A 17,677-nucleotide genomic window follows, 5' to 3' on the forward strand; every position below is an offset into this window, starting at 1 on the left:
GTCAGGGCCTGTGAGATAAGAGACACCGCGTGTAACATGAGACAGTCAGGGCCTGTGAGATAAGAGACGCCGCGTGTAACATGAGACAGTCAGGGCCTGTGAGATAAGAGACACCGCGTGTAACATGAGACAGTCAGGGCCTGTGAGATAAGAGACACCGCGTGTAACATGAGACAGTCAGGGCCTGTGAGATAAGAGACACCGCGTGTAACATGAGATAGTCAGGGCCTGTGAGATAAGAGACACCGCGTGTAACATGAGACAGTCAGGGCCTGTGAGATAAGAGACACCGCGTGTAACATGAGATAGTCAGGGCCTGTGAGATAAGAGACACCGCGTGTAACATGAGACAGTCAGGGCCTGTGAGATAAGAGATACCGCGTGTAACATGAGACAGTCAGGGCCTGTGAGATAAGAGACACCGCGTGTAACATGAGATAGTCAGGGCCTGTGAGATAAGAGACACCGCGTGTAACATGAGACAGTCAGGGCCTGTGAGATAAGAGACACCGCGTGTAACATGAGACAGTCAGTGCCTGTGAGATTAGAGACACCGCGTGTAACATGAGACAGTCAGGGCCTGTGAGATAAGAGACACCGCGTGTAACATGAGACAGTCAGGGCCTGTGAGATAAGAGACACCGCGTGTAACATGAGACAGTCAGGGCCTGTGAGATTAGAGACACCGCGTGTAACATGAGACAGTCAGGGCCTGTGAGATAAGAGACACCGCGTGTAACATGAGACAGTCAGGGCCTGTGAGATAAGAGACACCGCGTGTAACATGAGACAGTCAGGGCCTGTGAGATTAGAGACACCGCGTGTAACATGAGACAGTCAGGGCCTGTGAGATAAGAGACACCGCGTGTAACATGAGACAGTCAGGGCCTGTGAGATAAGAGACACTGCGTGTAACATGAGACTGTCAGGGCCTGTGAGATAAGAGACACTGCGTGTAACATGAGACAGTCAGGGCCTGTGAGATAAGAGACACCACGTGTAACATGAGACAGTTAGGGCCTGTGAGATAAGAGACACCGCGTGTAACATGAGACAGTCAGGGCCTGTGAGATAAGAGACACCGCGTGTAACATGAGACAGTCAGGGCCTGTGAGATAAGAGACACCGCGTGTAACATGAGACAGTCAGGGCCTGTGAGATAAGAGACACCGCGTGTAACATGAGACAGTCAGGGTCTGTGAGATAAGAGACACCGCGTGTAACATGAGACTGTCAGGGCCTGTGAGATAAGAGACACCGCGTGTAACATGAGACAGTCAGGGCCTGTGAGATAAGAGACACCGCGTGTAACATGAGACTGTCAGTGCCTGTGAGATAAGAGACACCGCGTGTAACATGAGACAGTCAGGGCCTGTGAGATAAGAGACACCGCGTGTAACATGAGACAGTCAGGGCCTGTGAGATAAGAGACACTGCGTGTAACATGAGACAGTCAGGGCCTGTGAGATAAGAGACACCGCGTGTAACATGAGACAGTCAGGGCCTGTGAGATAAGAGACACCGCGTGTAACATGAGACAGTCAGGGCCTGTGAGATTAGAGACACCGCGTGTAACATGAGACAGTCAGGGCCTGTGAGATAAGAGACACCGCGTGTAACATGAGACAGTCAGGGCCCGTGAGATAAGAGACACTGCGTGTAACATGAGACAGTCAGGGCCTGTGAGATAAGAGACGCCGCGTGTAACATGAGATAGTCAGGGCCTGTGAGATAAGAGACACCGCGTGTAACATGAGACAGTCAGGGCCTGTGAGATTAGAGACACCGCGTGTAACATGAGACAGTCAGGGCCTGTGAGATAAGAGACGCCGCGTGTAACATGAGACAGTCAGGGCCTGTGAGATAAGAGACACCGCGTGTAACATGAGACAGTCAGGGCCTGTGAGATAAGAGACACCGCGTGTAACATGAGACAGTCAGGGCCTGTGAGATAAGAGACACTGCGTGTAACATGAGACAGTCAGGGCCTGTGAGATAAGAGACACCGCGTGTAACATGAGACAGTCAGGGCCTGTGAGATAAGAGACACCGCGTGTAACATGAGACAGTCAGGGCCTGTGAGATTAGAGACACTGCGTGTAACATGAGACAGTCAGGGCCTGTGAGATAAGAGACACCGCGTGTAACATGAGACAGTCAGGGCCTGTGAGATAAGAGACACCGCGTGTAACATGAGACAGTCAGGGCCTGTGAGATAAGAGACACCGCGTGTAACATGAGACAGTCAGGGCCTGTGAGATAAGAGACACCGCGTGTAACATGAGACAGTCAGGGCCTGTGAGATTAGAGACACCGCGTGTAACATGAGACAGTCAGGGCCTGTGAGATAAGAGACACCGCGTGTAACATGAGACAGTCAGGGCCTGTGAGATAAGAGACACCGCGTGTAACATGAGACAGTCAGGGCCTGTGAGATTAGAGACACCGCGTGTAACATGGTGACAGTCAGGGCCCGTGAGATAAGAGACACCGCGTGTAACATGAGACAGTCAGGGCCTGTGAGATAAGAGACACCGCGTGTAACATGAGACAGTCAGGGCCTGTGAGATAAGAGACACCGCGTGTAACATGAGACAGTCAGGGCCTGTGAGATAAGTGACACCGCGTGTAACATGAGACAGTCAGGGCCTGTGAGATAAGAGACACCGCGTGTAACATGAGACAGTCAGGGCCTGTGAGATAAGAGACACCGCGTGTAGCATGAGACAGTCAGGGCCTGTGAGATAAGAGACACCGCGTGTAACATGAGACAGTCAGGGCCTGTGAGATAAGAGACACTGCGTGTAACATGAGACAGTCAGGGCCTGTGAGATTAGAGACACTGCGTGTAACATGAGACAGTCAGGGCCTGTGAGATAAGAGACACCGCGTGTAACATGAGACAGTCAGGGCCTGTGAGATAAGAGACACCGCGTGTAACATGAGACAGTCAGGGCCTGTGAGATTAGAGACACTGCGTGTAACATGAGACAGTCAGGGCCTGTGAGATTAGAGACACCGCGTGTAACATGAGACAGTCAGGGCCTGTGAGATTAGAGACACCGCGTGTAACATGGTGACAGTCAGGGCCCGTGAGATAAGAGACACCGCGTGTAACATGAGACAGTCAGGGCCTGTGAGATAAGAGACACCGCGTGTAACATGAGACAGTCAGGGCCTGTGAGATAAGTGACACCGCGTGTAACATGAGACAGTCAGGGCCTGTGAGATAAGAGACACCGCGTGTAACATGAGACAGTCAGGGCCTGTGAGATAAGAGACACCGCGTGTAACATGAGACAGTCAGGGCCTGTGAGATAAGAGACACCGCGTGTAACATGAGACAGTCAGGGCCTGTGAGATAAGAGACAGTGCGTGTAACATGAGACTGTCAGGGCCTGTGAGATTAGAGACACCGCGTGTAACATGAGACAGTCAGGGCCTGTGAGATAAGAGACACCGCGTGTAACATGAGACAGTCAGGGCCTGTGAGATAAGAGATACCGCGTGTAACATGAGACAGTCAGGGCCTCTGAGATAAGAGACACCGCGTGTAACATGAGACAGTCAGGGCCTGTGAGATAAGAGACACCGCGTGTAACATGAGACAGTCAGGGCCTGTGAGATAAGAGACACCGCGTGTAACATGAGACAGTCAGGGCCTGTGAGATAAGAGACACCGCGTGTAACATGAGACAGTCAGGGCCTGTGAGATAAGAGACACCACGTGTAACATGAGACAGTCAGGGCCTGTGAGATAAGAGACAGTGCGTGTAACATGAGACTGTCAGGGCCTGTGAGATAAGAGACAGTGCGTGTAACATGAGACAGTCAGGGCCTGTGAGATTAGAGACACCGCGTGTAACATGAGACAGTCAGGGCCTGTGAGATAAGAGACACCGCGTGTAACATGAGACAGTCAGGGCCTGTGAGATAAGAGACACCGCGTGTAACATGAGACAGTCAGGGCCTGTGAGATAAGAGACACCGCGTGTAACATGAGACAGTCAGGGCCCGTGAGATAAGAGACACCGCGTGTAACATGAGACAGTCAGGGCCTGTGAGATAAGAGACACCGCGTGTAACATGAGACAGTCAGGGCCTGTGAGATTAGAGACACCGCGTGTAACATGAGACAGTCAGGGCCTGTGAGATTAGAGACACCAGGTGTAACATGAGACAGTCCGGGCCTGTGAGATAAGAGACACCGCGTGTAACATGAGACAGTCAGGGCCCGTGAGATAAGAGACACCGCGTGTAACATGAGACAGTCAGGGCCTGTGAGATAAGAGACACCGCGTGTAACATGAGACAGTCAGGGCCTGTGAGATAAGAGACACCGCGTGTAACATGAGACAGTCAGGGCCTGTGAGATTAGAGACACCGCGTGTAACATGAGACAGTCCGGGCCTGTGAGATAAGAGACACCGCGTGTAACATGAGACAGTCAGGGCCCGTGAGATAAGAGACACCGCGTGTAACATGAGACAGTCCGGGCCTGTGAGATAAGAGACACCGCGTGTAACATGAGACAGTCAGGGCCTGTGAGATTAGAGACACCGCGTGTAACATGAGACAGTCAGGGCCTGTGAGATGAGACACCGCGTGTAACATGAGACAGTCAGGGCCTGTGAGATAAGAGACACCGCGTGTAACATGAGACAGTCAGGGTGTGAGATAAGAGACACCGCGTGTAACATGAGACAGTCAGGGCCTGTGAGATAAGAGACACCGCGTGTAACATGAGACAGTCAGGGCCTGTGAGATAAGAGACACCGCGTGTAACATGAGACAGTCAGGGCCTGTGAGATAAGAGACACCGCGTGTAACATGAGACAGTCAGGGCCTGTGAGATAAGAGACACCGCGTGTAACATGAGACAGTCAGGGCCTGTGAGATAAGAGACACCGCGTGTAACATGAGACAGTCAGGGCCTGTGAGATAAGAGACACCGCGTGTAACATGAGACAGTCAGGGCCTGTGAGATAAGAGACACCGCGTGTAACATGAGACAGTCAGGGCCTGTGAGATAAGAGATACCGCGTGTAACATGAGACAGTCAGGGCCTGTGAGATAAGAGACACCGCGTGTAACATGAGACAGTCAGGGCCTGTGAGATAAGAGACACCGCGTGTAACATGAGACAGTCAGGGCCTGTGAGATAAGAGACACCACGTGTAACATGAGACAGTCAGGGCCTGTGAGATAAGAGACAGTGCGTGTAACATGAGACTGTCAGGGCCTGTGAGATAAGAGACAGTGCGTGTAACATGAGACAGTCAGGGCCTGTGAGATTAGAGACACCGCGTGTAACATGAGACAGTCAGGGCCTGTGAGATAAGAGACACCGCGTGTAACATGAGACAGTCAGGGCCTGTGAGATAAGAGACACCGCGTGTAACATGAGACAGTCAGGGCCTGTGAGATAAGAGACACCGCGTGTAACATGAGACAGTCAGGGCCCGTGAGATAAGAGACACCGCGTGTAACATGAGACAGTCAGGGCCTGTGAGATAAGAGACACCGCGTGTAACATGAGACAGTCAGGGCCTGTGAGATTAGAGACACCGCGTGTAACATGAGACAGTCAGGGCCTGTGAGATTAGAGACACCGGGTGTAACATGAGACAGTCCGGGCCTGTGAGATAAGAGACACCGCGTGTAACATGAGACAGTCAGGGCCCGTGAGATAAGAGACACCGCGTGTAACATGAGACAGTCAGGGCCTGTGAGATAAGAGACACCGCGTGTAACATGAGACAGTCCGGGCCTGTGAGATAAGAGACACCGCGTGTAACATGAGACAGTCAGGGCCTGTGAGATTAGAGACACCGCGTGTAACATGAGACAGTCCGGGCCTGTGAGATAAGAGACACCGCGTGTAACATGAGACAGTCAGGGCCCGTGAGATAAGAGACACCGCGTGTAACATGAGACAGTCCGGGCCTGTGAGATAAGAGACACCGCGTGTAACATGAGACAGTCAGGGCCTGTGAGATTAGAGACACCGCGTGTAACATGAGACAGTCAGGGCCTGTGAGATGAGACACCGCGTGTAACATGAGACAGTCAGGGCCTGTGAGATAAGAGACACCGCGTGTAACATGAGACAGTCAGGGTGTGAGATAAGAGACACCGCGTGTAACATGAGACAGTCAGGGCCTGTGAGATAAGAGACACCGCGTGTAACATGAGACAGTCAGGGCCTGTGAGATAAGAGACACCGCGTGTAACATGAGACAGTCAGGGCCTGTGAGATAAGAGACACCGCGTGTAACATGAGACAGTCAGGGCCTGTGAGATAAGAGACACCGCGTGTAACATGAGACAGTCAGGGCCTGTGAGATAAGAGACACCGCGTGTAACATGAGACAGTCAGGGCCTGTGAGATAAGAGACACCGCGTGTAACATGAGACAGTCAGGGCCTGTGAGATAAGAGACACCGCGTGTAACATGAGACAGTCAGGGCCTGTGAGATAAGAGACACCGCGTGTAACATGAGACAGTCAGGGCCTGTCAGATAAGAGACACTGCGTGTAACATGAGACAGTCAGGGCCTGTGAGATAAGAGACACCGCGTGTAACATGAGACAGTCAGGGCCTGTGAGATAAGAGACATCGCGTGTAACATGAGACAGTCAGGGCCTGTGAGATAAGAGACACCGCGTGTAACATGAGACAGTCAGGGCCTGTGAGATAAGAGACACCGCGTTTAACATGAGACAGTCAGGGCCTGTGAGATAAGAGACACCGCGTGTAACATGAGACAGTCAGGGCCTGTGAGATAAGAGACACCGCGTGTAACATGAGACAGTTAGGGCCTGTGAGATAAGAGACACCGCGTGTAACATGAGACAGTTAGGGCCTGTGAGATAAGAGACAGTGCGTGTTACATGAGACAGTCAGGGCCTGTGAGATAAGAGACACCGCGTGTAACATGAGACAGTCAGTGGTTGTCAGATGAGAGACACCGCGTGTAACATGAGACAGTCAGTGGTTGTCAGATGAGAGACACTGCGTGTAACATGAGACAGTCAGGGCCTGTGAGATAAGAGACACTGCGTGTAACATGAGACAGTCAGTGGTTGTCAGATGAGAGACACCGCGTGTAACATGAGACAGTCAGTGGTTGTCAGATGAGAGACACTGCGTGTAACATGAGACAGTCAGGGCCTGTGAGATAAGAGACACCGCGTGTAACATGAGACAGTCAGGGCCTGTGAGATAAGAGACACTGCGTGTAACATGAGACAGTCAGGGCCTGTGAGATAAGAGACACTGCGTGTAACATGAGACAGTCAGGGCCTGTGAGATAAGAGACACCGCGTGTAACATGAGACTGTCAGGGCCTGTGAGATAAGAGACACCGCGTGTAACATGAGACAGTCAGGGCCTGTGAGATAAGAGACACTGTGTGTAACATGAGACTGTCAGGGCCCGTGAGATAAGAGACACCGCGTGTAACATGAGACAGTCAGTGGTTGTCAGATGAGAGACACAGTGGTCCCTGAAGAGTGCTGTTTCTCACTCACATAACTCCCCATTTGGATGTGAGATGTCAGACTGGGAGGAGAGGGAGAAGACAGGACACTTCTCCATTCTAGAAGGCCTGGGGCAACTGGGATAGCTAATACCCCTCTCCTCTGAACCACTAATGACTCTTTCAGTACTGGGAGGGCAAGTAAGGAAGAGTGTAAAAAAGCTGGATATAAAGAGAGAGTGATAAACAGCAAAATACCAAGAGAAAATAAGAGAGAAAGAGTGAGAGTTCGATACAAATAAATTGGAGAGAGAGAGAGAGAGAGAGATAGAGAGAGAGACAGAGAGAGAGAGAAAGAGGAAGATAGAGAGAGAGAGGAAGATAGAGAGAGAGACACACAGAGACATAGAGAGAGAGAGAGAGAGAGACACGGAGAGAGGGGAAGATAGAGAGAGAGAAGGGGGAGGGGGAGAAAGATAGAAAATAAATTAAAATAAAACTGATGGTATAATAGAGAAAGAAATAATAATATATAGAAGAGAGAGAGCAAAAAAGAGAAGAGCCGGAACTTGCTCTCCTTCCTCACACTCCTTCCTCACACTCCTTCCTTCTCAAACATCCCCCTCTTCTCTCCATCTTCTACTAACCCCCTGCAAAGCGGTCCCCTCTTTCTCACACCTCTTTCCTTCACCATCCCTGTCTCTCTGTCACTTTCTCACATCCCTCCTCCTCTCCCTTGCTCCCTCTCTCCTTCCCTTTCTCTCTCCACTGTCTCTTGCTTTGTCCCTAGCTCCCCCCTCCTTTCTCCTCCCTCCTGTCTCCCTCTCTCTGCTTCTCACCCCCCCCCCCCACTCCCCTCCCCTAGCTCCCAGCTCTGTAGCTGTAATATCTGAGTGCCCTGTAAGGAGACACACATCAGCAAGACTGCAGAGTGAGAGACAGCTGTGCCTGCATCCGCCTGCTTGCACCCCTCTGCTTGTGGTACCCAGGCGCCCCCCATCCCCTGGGTAACAGAAGGCTCGGAGTCTCCCCCAGTTAGTCACTTGGATGGAGGATGGAGCCCCCTCCAGATCAGACAAGAGACTGTGGACTGTGAGTGGGGGGCGAGATGTTAGTGTGACAGGCTGGGGGGCCAATGCTGAGCATGGTGGGGGTGATGTACAGAAGGTGCCTGGGTTTCTGCTGCAGCCGCACTAGGCACCCCAACCTCTTCTCCCTCTGCACCACCAAAGAGCTGAAGAGGTAAGTGCTATCTGTGGACTGCAGTCACTGCCTCTCTCCGTGGCATGCACCCACCTGTGAGTCACAGCCATGGGCACCAGGTTCCCCCTGCCCGGGTTTAACGGGTCATGCAAAGAATTCTGTGCGGTGGGAAATAAGCTGCTGTCCGTAGCGCATTGTCACCCCCATTTTGCAGCTGAGAGCTGATGAGCGTTTCCTCTGCACAGTGATGAGAACATTTTAAGAAGTGCTGAGTCCAGCACTCCCATTCACACCGAAATTCCTTTATGTGGTTGCACTACTGAGGTGGCTGCACCTGGGCACTGCTGTGATCATACAGAAGGAGGCATTGGGAGCCCAGCGTCTGCCCAGTGCCACCCACTGCTTGGCACAGTATGTGTGTGTGTATATATATTTATATATCTATATCTATATATGTATATACACACACATCTCTATCTGTCTATGCATCAATCTATCTATGTATGTATCTATCTATGTATCTATCTGTACACATCAATCTATATGTGTATCTATCTGTACACATCAATCTATATGTGTATCTATGTATCTATCTGTACACATCAATCTATATGTGTATCTATCTATGTATCTATCTGTACACATCAATCTATATGTGTATCTATCTGTACACATCAATCTATATGTGTATCTATCTATGTATCTATCTGTACACATCACTCTATATGTGTATCTATGTATCTATCTGTACACATCAATCTATATGTGTATCTATCTATGTATCTATCTGTACACATCAATCTATATGTGTATCTATGTATGCATCAATGTATTGCTGTACAAACTCAGTTATTTCCATATTTTTCTCCATATTTGTTTTCGCAGAAATGTTAAATTTCTGTAATTTGGCTATAAAAAAAAATGAGAATCCAAACTCCACGTGACGCAGTGACCTGCAGACTGGTCAGGGCTGCACTTCAGTAGTTACTTTACCTTAACCGATGAGGCTCTGACATATCATTTGTTTCGTGATACGCTTTCCCCAGGCCAGAGGCCGGTGTGTGAAGTTAGGGAGCAAGGGAAGAGGACAGAGGTCAGACTTACCCGAGATAGAAATCCAGAGTAAGAGAGTGTTCCTACTGTGCCCTGTAACTCGGGGTGCAATCTGTAAGAGGGCTGTATGCTGTGACTCCTTCAATTCCGTGTTCCACATGAGTTGAGTTACCATGAAAGAATCCCCCCCATGGCTTTGCTTAGCATAGCTGGTAATACACTATGCACAGTGTTACTTCGCAACATATATGGCAATTAAGTAACCTTAAGGCAGGGGTGAGCAACTCCAGTGCTCAAGGGACATCCAACAGGCCAGTTTTTAAGGATATCCGTGCTTCAGCACAGGTGGTTCAGTCGTTGACTGAGTCACTGATTGTGCTGTGGGAGCTGAACTGAAGCAGTGATATCCTTAAAACCTGACCTGTTGGTGGCCCTTGAGGACTGGAGTTGGCCGCCCCGGCGATAAGGTAATTCTCAGCCACACCACGCGCCTGTAGCATTCGTGGCTTTTCTCGCATGGTTTCAGATACATTTCACAGATATCCAAATATATGGGAGGTTTTCTAAAAAAAAAAAAAAAACTCCGCGCCTGCAGCACATTCTGTGTTACGGGTCTCTGGCACCGCAGGTGTTACCCATGTCAGCTCGCTACATAATAACCGTGTTTTATGCACATCCTCTCCTAGCCCATTAACTAAAATAAACGCGTAGTGAATAAATAAGCTGATAACGAGTAACAGTATGTTGGGTTTTTTACTGTCGGTCAGGCGCAGGTGATAAAGACACATTTAGCGCTCTGTGTCTGTCTCCTTTAGTCGTTATATAGATATAGATATATATATATATATATATATATATATATATATATATATATATATCTTAACTCCCTTATAGCGCTGTGCTTGGGGTCCAAAGAATCACTTCGCGTTATAAGCGGATCGCGTTAGAAATAATGTACAATTGTATGCATTGTACATTAAAGTATTTAAGACACCAATAATCGTGTTGTAATGTATTCATAAATACGAAAATTGGGAGCCACGCTTGCATCGCGTTATAAGCGGATTCGCGTTGTAACGGATCGCGCAGTAACAGAGTTGAGCTGTATATATATATATATATATATTTTAATAAATGACTTTTTCGCTCCTCCACTGCAATTCCCCTTCTGCAGTGAAAGGGTTAAACGGTGGCTATAGTCCACACAGGCAGAATATGTCACAGTGACACACACAGGCTGAGTCACCTGTTTGTGCCCCTTTGGTGTGTGTTAGGTGAGGAGTAGGCTGGACAGACCTCCTGATCCCGTATGTCAGACCAATCTAATTATCTGGAGTCTTACTAAAGCTCCGTTTAATGTGTTGAATACAGATGCTGGAGGTGTAACGGTAAAAGGGAATCTGGTTGTACAGTGGCCTGGAGTTGTATAGAAGTTTGACGTTACTGTATACTGTATACTGTAGGGGAGGTCATTAAGTCCATGAGTCTTTATCAAAGTAGGAGGTTGAGGTTATATACAGTAAGACTAGCGTACATTCTGAAATTCTCCCATAGGGACTGTGATTATATGTGATTATATAGTTGGTATATGGGTGTAGAGAATACTAAAATAGAAGATGGGAATATGATTATATAAGATCTAATAATATAAAGCATATTTAAAAACATACTGTAACATACACCAGGATTCTTCAACTTGTTCTTCAAAGTTATACAGGATATACAGTATGGTGAGGCGGGTCGGGGATGTGAGTTTATAGGGGTGGCGTGTGTTATTCTCCAAAGTGGACACACCAGAAAACATCGAACAGTAGAAGGGGCACCAGCTTGTTGTAATGTCATTTTAGATACATTTAATGACTTGGAAAAATATCATGTTCTAACATTTTGCGAGCATGTGCAACATCTGTGCCATGTACAGTGGTGTGAAAAAGAAAGTACCCCCTCTTTGAATTCTATGGTGTTACATATCAGGACATAATAACAATCATCCGTTCCTTAGCAGGTCTTAAAATTAGGTAAATACAAACTCAGGTGAACAACAACACATGACATATTACACCGTGTCATCATTTATTTAACAAAAATAAAGCCAAAATGGAGATGCTATGTGTGAAAAACGAAGTACACCCCTACTGCTTCCATAGGAATTAAGATGCTAAGTAGCAGACAGGTGCTGCTAATCAAATGCCATTGATTAATTGATCATCACATGTGTGACCACCTCTATAAAAACCGAAGTTTTAGCAGTTTGCTGGTCTGGAGCATTCAGGTGTGTTAACACAATGCCAAGGAGGAAAGACACCAGCAATGATCTTAGAGAAGCAATTGTTGCTGCCCATCAATTTGGGAAGGGGTATAAGGCCATTTCCAAACAATTTAAAGTCCATCATTCTTCAGAGATAAAGATTATTCAAAACTGGAAAACATTCAAGACAGTTGCCAATCTTCCCAGGAGTAGACGTCCCAGCAAATTCACCCCAAGGTCAGACCGTGCAATGCTCAGAGAAATTGCAAAAAACCCTAGAGTTACATCTCAGACTCTACAGGCCTCAGTTAGCATGTTAAATGTTAAAGTTCATGACAGTACAATTAGAAAAAGACTGAACAAGTATGGTTTGTTTGGAAGGGTTGCCAGGAGAAAGCCTCTTCACTCTAAAAAGAACATGGCAGCATGGCTTAGGTTTGCAAAGTTGCATCTGAACAAACCACAAGACTTCTGGAACAATGTCCTTTGGACAGACGAGACCAAAGTGGAGATGTTTGTCCATAATGCACAGCGCCATGTTTGGTTTTCGCCAAACACAGCATATCAGCACAAACACCTCATACTAACTGTCAAACACGGTGGTGGAGGGGTGATGATTTGGACTTGTTTTGCAGCCACAGGACCTGGGAACCTTGCAGTCATTGAGTCGACCATGAATTCCTCTGTATACCAAAGTATTCTAGAATCAAATGTGAGGCCATCTGTCCGACAGCTAAAGCTTGGCCGAAATTGGGTCATGCAACAGGACAATGATCCCAAGCACACCAGCAAATCTACAACAGAATGGCTGAAAAAGAAAAGAATCAAGGTGTTTCAATGGCCCAGTCAAAGTCCAGACCTCAACCCGATTGAAATGCTATGGCTGAACCTTAAGACAGCTGTGCATAAACAAATGCCCACAAACCTCAATGAACTGAAGCAACGTTGTAAAGAAGAGTGGGCCAAAATTCCTCCACAACGATGTGAGAGACTGATAAAGTCATACAGAAAACGATTACGTCAAGTTATTGCTGCTAAAGGTGATTCTACAAGCTATTGAATCATAAGGTATACTTAGTTTTTCACACATGGCTTCTCCATTTTGGCTTTATTTTTGTTAAATAAATCATGACACGGTGTAATATGTCATGTGTTGTTGTTCATCTGAGGTTGTATTTACCTCATTTTAAGACCTGCTAAGGAACAGATGATTGTTATTATGTCCTGATATGTAAAACCATAGAATTCAAAGAGGGGGTACTTTCTTTCTCACACAACTGTATATTTCCATTACCATCACGTAGTGTCAGTGTGAAAACCTGCACTTTGCTGCCTAAGAAACGAAGAAGTCAGCAGCGGCAAAGTGTCACCGGAGACCAGGTACTTTTTACACCATTTATATATTACCGGGGTCATTCATTAGGCAGAACAAGATAGTAAAAACAAATTGCGTTTATTTTGGTCAACCAACATACAAGAAGAATAAATACACAAGGAACGGTTAAAAATACACTTACTGGGGATCTGGGGGGGAAATCTAGGCTTTCCTAGGTGCAGGGCGCCCGCTTGGAAGAGCTTAAAGAAGCATATGAATAGCACTGTGGATAATCCTGGACACATGATACATAAAGCTTGGCCGTTCTTGTACGTTCTCCCTACCTACCAATTAGATTGTAAGCTCCTCGGAGCAGTGAATCCTCTTCCTTAATGTTACTTTTATGTCTGAAGCACTTATTCCCATGATCTGTTATTTAAATTGTTATTTATGATATGTATTACTACTGTGAAGCGCTATGTACAATTATGGCGCTATATATATATATATATAAAGACATACAATACAATACTCTGACCGGGATATACCCCCGGAACTCCTGGTCCTCTTTTCGGCTTCAATTCCCAGCCGCGACCTCTCCGTTCGATTCTAAGAACTTGGGCACAAAATACGGGACTTAGTCTCTGAGAGGCAAACTATTCAGGCTTCCAAACGAAGCTGGTCGCTCTGTTATTGCGAATAGAGCAACTTTGAAAAGCCTACCATAGCTTCATCGACTCACCTCATTGGTTGGCTGAGATGGACTGGCTCCCTCTCTTGGTCAGCACCTTACATACACTCCGCTGGGCTATCCCCAGAACAGGGGGGGAATGAGCAGCCAATCGGAGCATGGGAATGCCTCCCCGTCAGCCAATAGAACAAGGGTCTTGTCCCCGGCTGACATCAGAGGAGTAGGCGTGCCCGGCAAGCTCGAAAAGCCGGGTGCGCAGGAAATATGATTCTAGCCAAAGGGAGAGCAGACTCCATGGCTGCATCCTCCCTGGCAAACTCATTGCCACCTGCTGGGCCCGCTCCACCAAGTCTGGAAACTACAAAAGGTGTCTCCAAGGGGTGTCCTTTGTAGTCCGGACCTGGCCATTCGCCTTTCCTTGCCCACCAAAAATGTTCACACCTCTGGACATCCTCTCCCCTTTGAACTATGGACCCTATGCAGCCTTACTGGCACCTTAACTGGACGTCCGGACAAGCTGCATAGAGCCTTATAAGAAATGTGTCAAACACACTTTATTTCATGGGGGACATTGGGGAGACTCATTACTGTAAGGGACTTAGGACTCGGATATCGGGGCTCGAAACTCAGGAGTCTGAGGGATGCTGGACAGCCCCAGTGTAATTCTACTTGCGTATCGGCAAATAGTGCCTTCCCGCCGGTAACTCCGGACCCCAAACTCCTGCAAACAAACTACTGTAATTGCCTTCTTACCCAAATATCCCACCTAATACTTACACACAGCAAGTTTCATGAGATCCAAGGGCAACCAGAGGGTTTAACCTTTACTATGAAGCCTGGTTACCCTTGCCCGTCACGCAGAGTTCCAAGGGCCACCTCAGTGTCCCATGCTGGGCGCCAGATGTGGAGCCCTGATGTACGTTAGAAAAGGAGTGCGCTTGTACCGTTGTGTCGCTCAAGCTTGACGACTACTAACAGGCCAAGTTTTCAGAGTTCTCTACTTAACACAAAATTAAACAATTAGCGTAGCCTTAATTATCACTGAGCAACTTGTATTACTGTGAAAACCTACCTTGTTGATAGCGCTCAAAGACTGAGCTCGAGCACCTATGGAGTAAGCTTGTGCGGGGGTGTGATAACATACAGAATATTGTGAGGGGTGTGTGATAACATACAGAATATTGTGAGGGGGTGATAACATACAGAATATTGTGAGGTGTGTGTGATAACATACAGAATATTGTGAGGTGTGTGTGATAACATACAGAATATTGTGAGGGGTGTGTGATAACATAGAATATTGTTAGGGGGTGTGATAACATACAGAATATTGTGAGGGGGTGTGATAACATACATAATATTGTGAGGTGTGTGATAACATACAGAATATTGTTAGGGGATGTGATAACATACAGAATATTGTGAGGTGTGTGTGATAACATACAGAATATTGTGAGGGTGTGTGTGATAACATACAGAATATTGTGAGGGTGTGAGATAACATACAGAATATTGTGAGGGGTGTGTGATAACATACAGAATATTGTGAGGTGTGTGTGATAACATACAGAATATTGTGAGGGTGTGTGTGATAACATACAGAATATTGTGAGGGTGTGTGATAACATACAGAATATTGTGAGGGTGTGAGATAACATACAGAATATTGTGAGGGGATGTGATAACATACAGAATATTGTGAGGTGTGTGTGATAACAGAATATTGTGATGGGGTGTGATAACATACAGAATGTTGTGAGGGGGTTTGATAACATACAGAATATTGTTAGGGGGTGTGATAACATACAGAATATTGTGAGGGTGTGTGTGATAACATACAGAATATTGTTAGGGGATGTGATAACATACAGAATATTGTGAGGGTGTGTGTGATAACATACAGAACATTGTGAGGGGTTGTGATAACATACAGCATATTGTGAGGAGGTTTGTGATAACATACAGAATATTGTGAGGGTGTGTGTGATAACATACAGAATATTGTTAGGGGGTGTGATAACATACAGAATATTGTGAGGGTGTGTGTGATAACATACAGAACATTGTGAGGGGTGTGTGATAACATACAGAATATTGTGAGGGGTGTGTGATAACATACAGAATGTTGTGAGGGTGTGTGTGATAACATACAGAATATTGTGAGGGTGTGTGTGATAACATACAGAACATTGTGAGGGGTTGTGATAACATACAGAATATTGTGAGGGTGTGTGATAACATACAGAATATTGTGAGGGGTGTGTGATAACATACAGAATATTGTGAGGTGTGTGTGATAACATACAGAATATTGTGAGGGTGTGTGATAACATACAGAATATTGTGAGGGTGTGTGATAACATACAGAATATTGTGAGGGTGTGTGATAACATACAGAATATTGTGAGGGTGTGTGATAACATACAGAATATTGTGAGGGGTTGTGATAACATACAGAATGTTGTGAGGTGGTGTGATAACACACAGAATATTGTGAGGTGTGTGTGATAACAGAATATTGTGAGGGGGTGTGATAACATACAGAATGCTGTGAGAGTGTGTGATAACATACAGAATATTGTTAGGGGATGTGATAACATACAGAATATTGTGAGGGTGTGAGATAACATACAGAATATTGTGAGGGGATGTGATAACATACAGAATATTGTGAGGTGTGTGTGATAACAGAATATTGTGAGGGGGTGTGATAACATACAGAATGTTGTGAGGGTGTGTGTGATAACATACAGAATATTGTGAGGTGTGTGATAACATACAGAATATTGTTAGGGGATGTGATAACATACAGAATATTGTGAGGGTGTGTGTGATAACATACAGAATATTGTGAGGGTGTGTGTGATAACATACAGAACATTGTGAGGGGTTGTGATAACATACAGAATATTGTGAGGAGGTGTGTGATAACATACAGAATATTGTGAGGGTGTGTGTGATAACATACAGAATATTGTTAGGGGGTGTGATAACATACAGAATATTGTGAGGGTGTGTGTGATAACATACAGAACATTGTGAGGGGTGTGTGATAACATACAGAATATTGTGAGGGGTGTGTGATAACATACAGAACATTGTGAGGGGTGTGTGATAACATACAGAATGTTGTGAGGGTGTGTGTGATAACATACAGAATATTGTGAGGGGGTGTGATAACATACAGAATATTGTGAAGGTGTGTGATAACATACAGAATATTGTGAGGGGGTGTGATAACATACAGAATATTGTGAGGTGTGTGTGATAACATACAGAATATTGTGAAGGTGTGTGATAACATACAGAATATTGTGAGGGTGTGTGATAACATACAGAACATTGTGAGGGGTGTGTGATAACATACAGAATATTGTGAGGTGTGTGTGATAACATACAGAATATTGTGAGGTGTGTGATAACATACAGAATATTGTTAGGGGATGTGATAACATACAGAATATTGTGAGGTGTGTGTGATAACATACAGAATATTGTGAGGGTGTGTGTGATAACATACAGAATATTGTGAGGGTGTGAGATAACATACAGAATATTGTGAGGGGTGTGTGATAACATACAGAATATTGTGAGGTGTGTGTGATAACATACAGAATATTGTGAGGGTGTGTGTGATAACATACAGAATATTGTGAGGGTGTGTGATAACATACAGAATATTGTGA

The 17,677-nt window shown here is 46.4% G+C and overlaps 1 protein-coding gene across 1 annotated transcript in view; it reads left to right on the forward strand.

Annotated features, from left to right (window-relative positions):
- The first annotated feature begins 8,380 nt into the window (after window positions 1-8,380).
- Window positions 8,381-17,677, forward strand: part of CHST1 (carbohydrate sulfotransferase 1) — a 28,915-nt gene continuing 19,618 nt past the window's right edge. Inside the window, exon 1 of the mRNA XM_075567541.1 lies at window positions 8,381-8,723. The gene's annotated coding sequence lies outside the window, so the exon portion shown is untranslated. The remainder of the gene's footprint in view (window positions 8,724-17,677) is intronic.

This window comes from Ascaphus truei, chromosome 12 (assembly GCF_040206685.1).
Source record: "Ascaphus truei isolate aAscTru1 chromosome 12, aAscTru1.hap1, whole genome shotgun sequence".
NCBI lineage: Eukaryota > Metazoa > Chordata > Amphibia > Anura > Ascaphidae > Ascaphus > Ascaphus truei.